This window comes from Dioscorea cayenensis, chromosome 9 (assembly GCF_009730915.1).
Source record: "Dioscorea cayenensis subsp. rotundata cultivar TDr96_F1 chromosome 9, TDr96_F1_v2_PseudoChromosome.rev07_lg8_w22 25.fasta, whole genome shotgun sequence".
In the NCBI taxonomy this organism is placed as follows: domain Eukaryota; kingdom Viridiplantae; phylum Streptophyta; class Magnoliopsida; order Dioscoreales; family Dioscoreaceae; genus Dioscorea; species Dioscorea cayenensis.
The window spans coordinates 408,321-415,805 of record NC_052479.1 but is presented as its reverse complement, the minus strand read 5'-3'; the positions used below and the strand labels follow the sequence as shown (position 1 = coordinate 415,805).

At 32.6% G+C, this 7,485-nt stretch overlaps 1 pseudogene; it reads left to right on the top strand.

The window, feature by feature from the left end:
- Positions 1 to 4,144: 4,144 nt before the first annotated feature.
- On the top strand, positions 4,145 to 7,053 carry LOC120268833 (annotated as a pseudogene).
- The last annotated feature ends 432 nt before the right edge of the window (positions 7,054 to 7,485 follow it).

The window sequence follows — 7,485 nt, the reverse complement described above, 5'->3', positions numbered from 1 at the left end:
TTGGCCAACAGAAATTAATTAATTGATTTATTTTTAATTTTCTTAATCAAGATAGATACTGGATTTGTCATTTAACCAGTCTAACTGTGAGAACACACTCAAACATAGATGTTTTTCCTGCTTCAATGTGGATGAGCATGAATATTCCACCAAAACTAGAACCTTTTTGGTATCCATTTCAGGCTAAGATTATCATCAATTGAATAATTTGTGCACATTGGTTTGTTTTTCTCTGAGAAAGAGTTGCCACCTTGTCCCAGCCAAAGGGTAAAAATTGACAAATTTGTTACATAAAAACATTTTTATAGAAAATAGATAAATCAGGCTTTATTCAAAATGGGAAAAGAAAATTGAGAGCTTTGTACTGTTGCTTCTGTTATTGGTTTTTTTTAATAGAAACTGTAGCATCATTAGCAGGAGATGAGACCTACTAAAATGCTACAGGATCATTACAAAAATCTACCATGGGAGGAGGAAAAACACCAAAAATGGAGGAGAAAAACAATGTTTTCACTAGACCAATTAGAAAGGTTAAAATGATCACTGGTATTGGGGACAATAACAATATTATGAGCATCGTTAAGATGCCCATAAAGAGATCTAGTGGATGGTTCACCCATGTTCACATTAGTATCAGGGTAGAAAACTCTATAAAAATTTAGATTTTTAATTGTTAAAAACTGATTTTTTCTAGTTTTAGTTTTTGGTGGTCTCCGAGTTACAAAAAATGATTACAAAAATGAGGACATAGACAGTCATGACTCATGACTGCTTTCAAAGAGTGCAATGTTCATTAAATTTTTGCCACCGTCTTGTTGCCATTTAAAAAGACAGCAAGAATCTAACTTGAAAAATTAACATTGTGTCGCTCACAAGTGGTTACCAATAACCCGACCAAAAAAATCAGTGTAATAAGTAAAAAATGGTTGGTCCGAGATCTTATATATACATGGACACTATTTCGAGTAACCGATGTGGAATTAATTTTGAGTTTGTTACAAGACACTTTTGATTGAAACCTGACATTTTTGTTAGGCGCAAACACACGTCAAATCAATCTATTTTTGAGTAGATAATTAAAATTAAACAACATGTAAGAACCCCACTGTTATTTGTGCATAAACCACCAATGCGAATAGCTAACCTCTCGCATGATCGAGAATCTTAGGGTGTGTGTTTGTTTGGCGGGATATAAAGCTACATTATAATTGTAATTCTGAAAAAGCTTTGAAAATCGGTGTTTGTTTGGTTGGTTGAGAATTTGAAAATAGTTAGAAATGCGAGTGTAGATGGATTTGGTTGGTTTTCAATCTCGTCCAGAATCGGTAGTAGTTTAATCTCCGTGTTAGGGATTTTAGTAGAAAAGTCTCATGGCGTGGTGTCGCGTGTGAGCTTTTCTAATAAATTTATATATAAATAAAATAAAAAAATAAAAATTATGATATTATTTTATCTTAATAATAAATAGTTACTATTATATTTTTATCAATATAAAATTATAAATAGTGTAATATATTTTTTTATAATTATAAAAAAATAACAATAATTTAATAATGAAAACATAAATTTATATTAAATTAAAGCAATTATATGCATAATTATTTTTGGTTACTATTAATAACAATTAATTATGTATTTATAATTAATTAAATTTAATAATGACCAAAGGGTGGAGTATCCTTAGTGAGGGTGTTTATATCACTATAAATATATCCAAGCAACACGTATTTTAATCAGGATTTCTAGTCATAAAACAATGCAGAAATTTTGAAATCAAGCGTTTTCGATTCTGATTAACAGAAACACTGATTTGACTCTCACTGTGTTTTCGACTTTCACGAATTCTATTCTGTTGTGATTGAAAATCTACATGTTTATTCAATACTTAGCAAAGCTACATGGTGTCGTTTAAAAATTTTTATAACATAAACTAAAAGTCATTGGTATTAACATATTATTATTATTATTATTATTATTTTAGCAAAATAGATAAATCACTTGATTATACACCACTTTTATTATAATGTCTTAATTATGGATTAGTTAAACTCTCTCATCTCTCACGGAGAAGTCAAGTCTTTTTATTTAAATATTTTATTTTATTTTACTATTTATTTATTTATTTTAATAGATATACATAAAGTATGAACTAGAATCTTAATCATTTCAGGTAGTGTTTGGTTACCTGGATATCTCAGGATGAAAATAGATATCCAGTGCTACAGTCCCATCCGCGTGTTTTGGTTTCACAGATGGAACTGGATGAGAATGGCCCCCATCCTTGAAAATTGGATGGGCGGCGTCCCCTCAAATTGGTGGGACACCGCTCATCCAACAAAAGCCATCCCTCTCTTTCTCCTCCTCCCATCCACCTCATCCCGATCTTCACATCTTCGCATTCGCATCCCACCGAGAGATCGTCAGCCTCATTCACGAGAGATCTTCGCATCCGCATCTCACCAGAGATCGTCAGCCTCATCCACAACAGATCTTTCCATCTTTGCAGCAGAAACATGTATTTAAGTTGTTCTTATTGTCCTTAATCCTTCTCTTTCTAAGCCAATCCATGGATGATTACTCCATATTGTTTTTGTCTTGATTTTCTATTTTTTTTCTTTGATGTTCTTTGTTGGTTTTGAGAATATTTTCAAGCATTTGGTATGAAAAACAACTTTTTTGTGTTGCTTTGTTGTTGTTGTGCGTTGGATTCAAGATGACTGAAAAAGTTAAGATTTTAAAGTAATTAAATTAAACTCGATAAATCATGTTAAATAATAAATAAATACATATGTTATTCATTAATAATCAACATTTTAGGTCAAGTTAATAAAAATATATCTATTATTTATCAGTTATGTAAGTTAAATAATTTCCTAAAATAGTCCATGCAAGGTGAGGGCACGTGGGTCGGCGTTGAGCTCTGCACTCGCGTCTTGGCGTCACGGCTACTCTGCTTAAATGGGGAGGCCACATCGTCATTTATCGATATCCTAAAATATTTAAATTTAAATAAATTAGAGATATTATCCATTAATTAAATTATCATACCACTCTCATATCCATCAAATCGAAACACTCGAAAAGTGGATATCCAGTATTTTTATCCCTCTAATAGAAACCATAGAATAATATTTATTATTGGTATAATCATCGATATAGTCACTTGTCTTCTCTCTGACTTATTTTTAGTCGCCCTGCTGGAAATCTTCGCATAGTCCCTCTACTTTTGAAAAGTGTCTTGGAGTTTAATTAAAAATGTTCGTGGGTCCTCTCTTTAAAAATATCTCAGTTTTAGAGATTGAGGGTGGGCATATTTAAAAGTGGAAGGGTGATTGGGAGTTTTTTAATTAAGTGGGCAGCGTTTTGAAAATAGAGGTAGTCGGGAGGCGTTTTTGAGTAGATGGAAAAAGAAAAAGAGAAAAAGTAAAGAGACCATTAATGTATTTTACGCTTTATTATTTGTCCCTTACTCTTACATTCCACCAACTAAACACTTTTCATGAATATCCTTATCCATGGATATCCTCATCTCATCCACATCCATGGATGTCCACCATCCTTGAGGATATAATATCCACCAACCACCAACCACCAACCACCAACCAAACATAAATTGGACAACACATAACCGAATTGGACCAAACATTACCGAATTGGGCAACACATAAAATCATCCACTCAAATATTTTAAGTGATCTCGTGTCTTAATAACTCTATTAAATATATAAATAAAAATATATATAAATTCTATTTATAAAACATTCCCAATATTTATATTGTTTCCGTTCACCATCCCAAAAAAAATCAAAAGCATTCCCAAATAAACTCCGAAGCTGAAAAAAACAAGAGGGCAAAAACTCACACTATATCAAATGGAAAGAACACTTCATCTTCTTCAGCTGCTCACGTGCTCATCATTCCCTTTCCAGCGCAAGGTCACGTGATTCCGATGCTATCACTCCTTAAAGCTTCTTTCCTTCTCCGGCATCTTCACCACCTTCGTCAACACCGAATCCATCCACCGCCGTCTCTCGGCTCCTCCGGCCTCATCGACCGCCGGAGATTACGGTTTCGTACAGTCCCCGACCTCCCTCAGCGACGACGGCGACAACGAACGTGATTTTGATTTGCCAAAGTGGGTTCTTTAACCTTCAAGAGTCGATGAGAAGAGGTTCAACAGAGACATACAAGAAGCTATTGACTGAGGAGTTCATCGGTGAGTGGCCGCCGGTGACCTGCGTGATCTCCGACGACATCCCTTGATTTCGCCATCGAGGTCGCCGGCGAGGTCGGTATTCCAACGTTGGTTTTTCCGGACAAGCAGTCTTTGTTGTGCCTGGGTTTTTGCCTTCATCCAAAGCCTCATCCACAATGGAATCATTCCCTTTCCTGGTATAATTTAATTTAACAATTTATTTATTTCTTTCTGAATTAAATTCTTTTTTTCCCCCAGTAAAAAGTGGCTATTTTTTTTTAAATATTATATTTTTTAATTATATCACAAAAAAGCGTCTTTTAGATTAATTCACAAAATCACTTGAAAATATCCCAATGCGTTGTATTTGCGTAGTACTTTTTCTTGCGTGCGTTATATTTAAATTTTTAATTTTTATAATAGTTTTTTAATATAAAATTTTACGTTTCTGACCTTCTAGAGTCTTTAAATTAATTTTTATGACTCTATTTAAATTCTGATGAATTTTTTTATATAATAATTTTACGTTTTAGTCCTATAATTTTTAAAATTAATCTAACAATCACTATTTAAAATTCTGATGATTTTTTTAATATAATATTTTTACGTTTAAATCTTTTATATATATTTTTAATTTAAATTACTTTCTAACATATATCGTTTTGTAATTAAAAAGCTGATATCATACTCTCGAATGAAAATGATAACGTATATTATAAAAAGATTACGACAATCAGCGTATTATGAGCTACTACTTTGAATCAGAGGTGTATTGGAGACGATTACAGCGTTATATGATCGGAAATAAGGCTGTGAGAAAAAAATTTAATTTAAAATTATAAAGAGCTAAAACGTAAAATATTATATAAAAAAGCGATTTGTAAAAATTTAAATAGAGTTGTGATAATTTAAAAATTTGTAAGGTTGTAAATATAAAATTTCGTATAAAAAAAGCAGTATAAAAATTAAATTTTACTAAATGTAGCAGTATGTGCGAAAAAGTCTAATCTCAATGCAGTTCACAGTAGTCTTTTTGCAGCGTTTTAATAATTAATCTAAAAGATCTTTATTTTGGTATATAGATTAAAAATTATAATATTTTTATTAAAAAGCCGTAAAAATAGAGTTGTTTACTCATTTTACTTTAAATATTTATTTAATTTATACTCAATTTTTCTATTGTGCATCTTATAAATTTTGTAAGAAATGTGGATTTATTTATTTATTTACTTATTTATTTGAGGTAGAGTAGAAAGGAAGTCAGTGGTTTTGTTATTTTTTTATAGAAAAAAATAAGTAATATATATGCTCTTATATTTCCTATGTTTGATCACATTGACCATTGCCAAATTCATTTGTGTTGCTAAAACTACTTGCCTCAAGTGGTTAATGACATTAAAAATAATTCTCATGATGGTTTGAATATTCGTAGAAAAAAATTAACTTATAGAAAAAAATTAACTTTATAGATGATGTCTATACTAGCTCACCGCATAGAGACCGATGTTTGTCGTCTGTTTTTCAAAAAAAAAAAAAATCATTTGTGTTAACAATGATTTTCATACAAACTCTTAAAAATTTTAGAAATTAAGTATGACAACAACAAAAATTATAGTAGTTTGTGATAGGATTTATATATTTAATTCTATCTATACGTATGTAATCTTTTGATAAATTTTATTCAGAGGAATGTGATATGGATGAGATAGTAAAAGGAGTGGAGGGAATGGAAGGGATATTGAGAAGGAGAGATCTACCAAGCTTCATGAGAATGGTTAAGTCCACCGAAGACAATTACATCAAGCTCATGAATGGTTTTAACTCCAATCTGATTAGTAGCAAGGCTATTATCTTCAACTCCTTTGATGCTCTTGATCCCACACTACTTCCCATTATGAGCTCTTACTACCCTCCTATTTTTACTATCGGTCCTCTTCATCTACTCACCAAATTCTTTAACATAACCAATGAAGAAGAACAAGAACAAGAACAAGAACAGCTGGGTGAAAATTCTTGTTCAAGTAGCTTGCGGCAAGAGGACCGTGCATGCATGACATGGCTTGATAATCAACCTGATAAATCTGTCATCTATGTTAGCTTTGGCACTGTCGCCGTGATGTCACCGGAGCAGTTTATCGAGTTTTGGCATGGTTTGGTTAACAGTGGCCACCGTTTTCTTTGGGCAGTGCGTGAAGATATGGTGGTAAGACATACTAATAAAATTGGAAACATATATATATATATATATATATATATATATATTTATGTATCTTTAGATATAGACTCACCAAACATACTATAAATATGTTTTGGTTTTGATAGGAGCGAAGAGAAGAAATGGAAGTGACAAAAGAGATGGAAGAGGGGGCCAAGAAAAGAGGTTGCATGGTAGAGTGGGTGCCCCAAGAGGAGGTATTAGCACACCGAGCTGTTGGATGTTTCTTAACTCATTGCGGATGGAACTCAACATTGGAGGGGATGGTTGCTGGCGTGCCCATGATTTGTTGGCCATATTTTTCTGATCAGATGATCAACAGTAGGTTTGTTAGTGATGTTTGGAGAATTGGGTTGGACATGAAGGATACTTGTGATAGGAATACTGTGGAGAGAATGGTGAGGGAGGTTATGGAAGGAGAGAATGCTCTTGAATTGAGAAGCTCTGCTGCAAGAATGGCGGATTTGGCGAGAAAGAGCATCGAGGAAAATGGGACTTCTCGTGCTAATTTTGAGAGCCTGGTTTCTTACATCAAGTCTGCAGAGCTGCCGCGCGGTTCATGAAATCTTTAATGACATTGGTTGTTGTGTTTCGTTGATCATTTGCAAACATTTCAATAATCAATTTCAAACTTGCAAAACAATATGTCGAAGTTTGTTATTTGAATTCTATTTGACTCAATCTGAAGGTTCGCATTGTGATTTGTGTAAAAATCAAGTTTTCTGTACTTGTTGTTTTTTTCTAATTTCAGGGAATTTTTAAATAAATTTATGTGTTGTTTTTTTAACTTATTCTCGTTCATTATCATGTTTTTAGAATCAATTTTTCTTATTGATGTTTCAATCTCTTCTCTCTGAAAACCATTTTTAAGCAGAATTCCCACTTTCCAAACATGACTCTAATAAACCTTGCACCAACCATTTGGTCTCCTAAATTATTAGCAGAAGAAAGCATAAGAACACTGTGGGCTCCTTTCTTTCCACCCGGCCTTTAATTGGGATTAACCGATTGAAAAGCATGGATCACAAATCAAAATTTATTTTTTTTATTTCAGATGATTGCGGGTTCATAATCT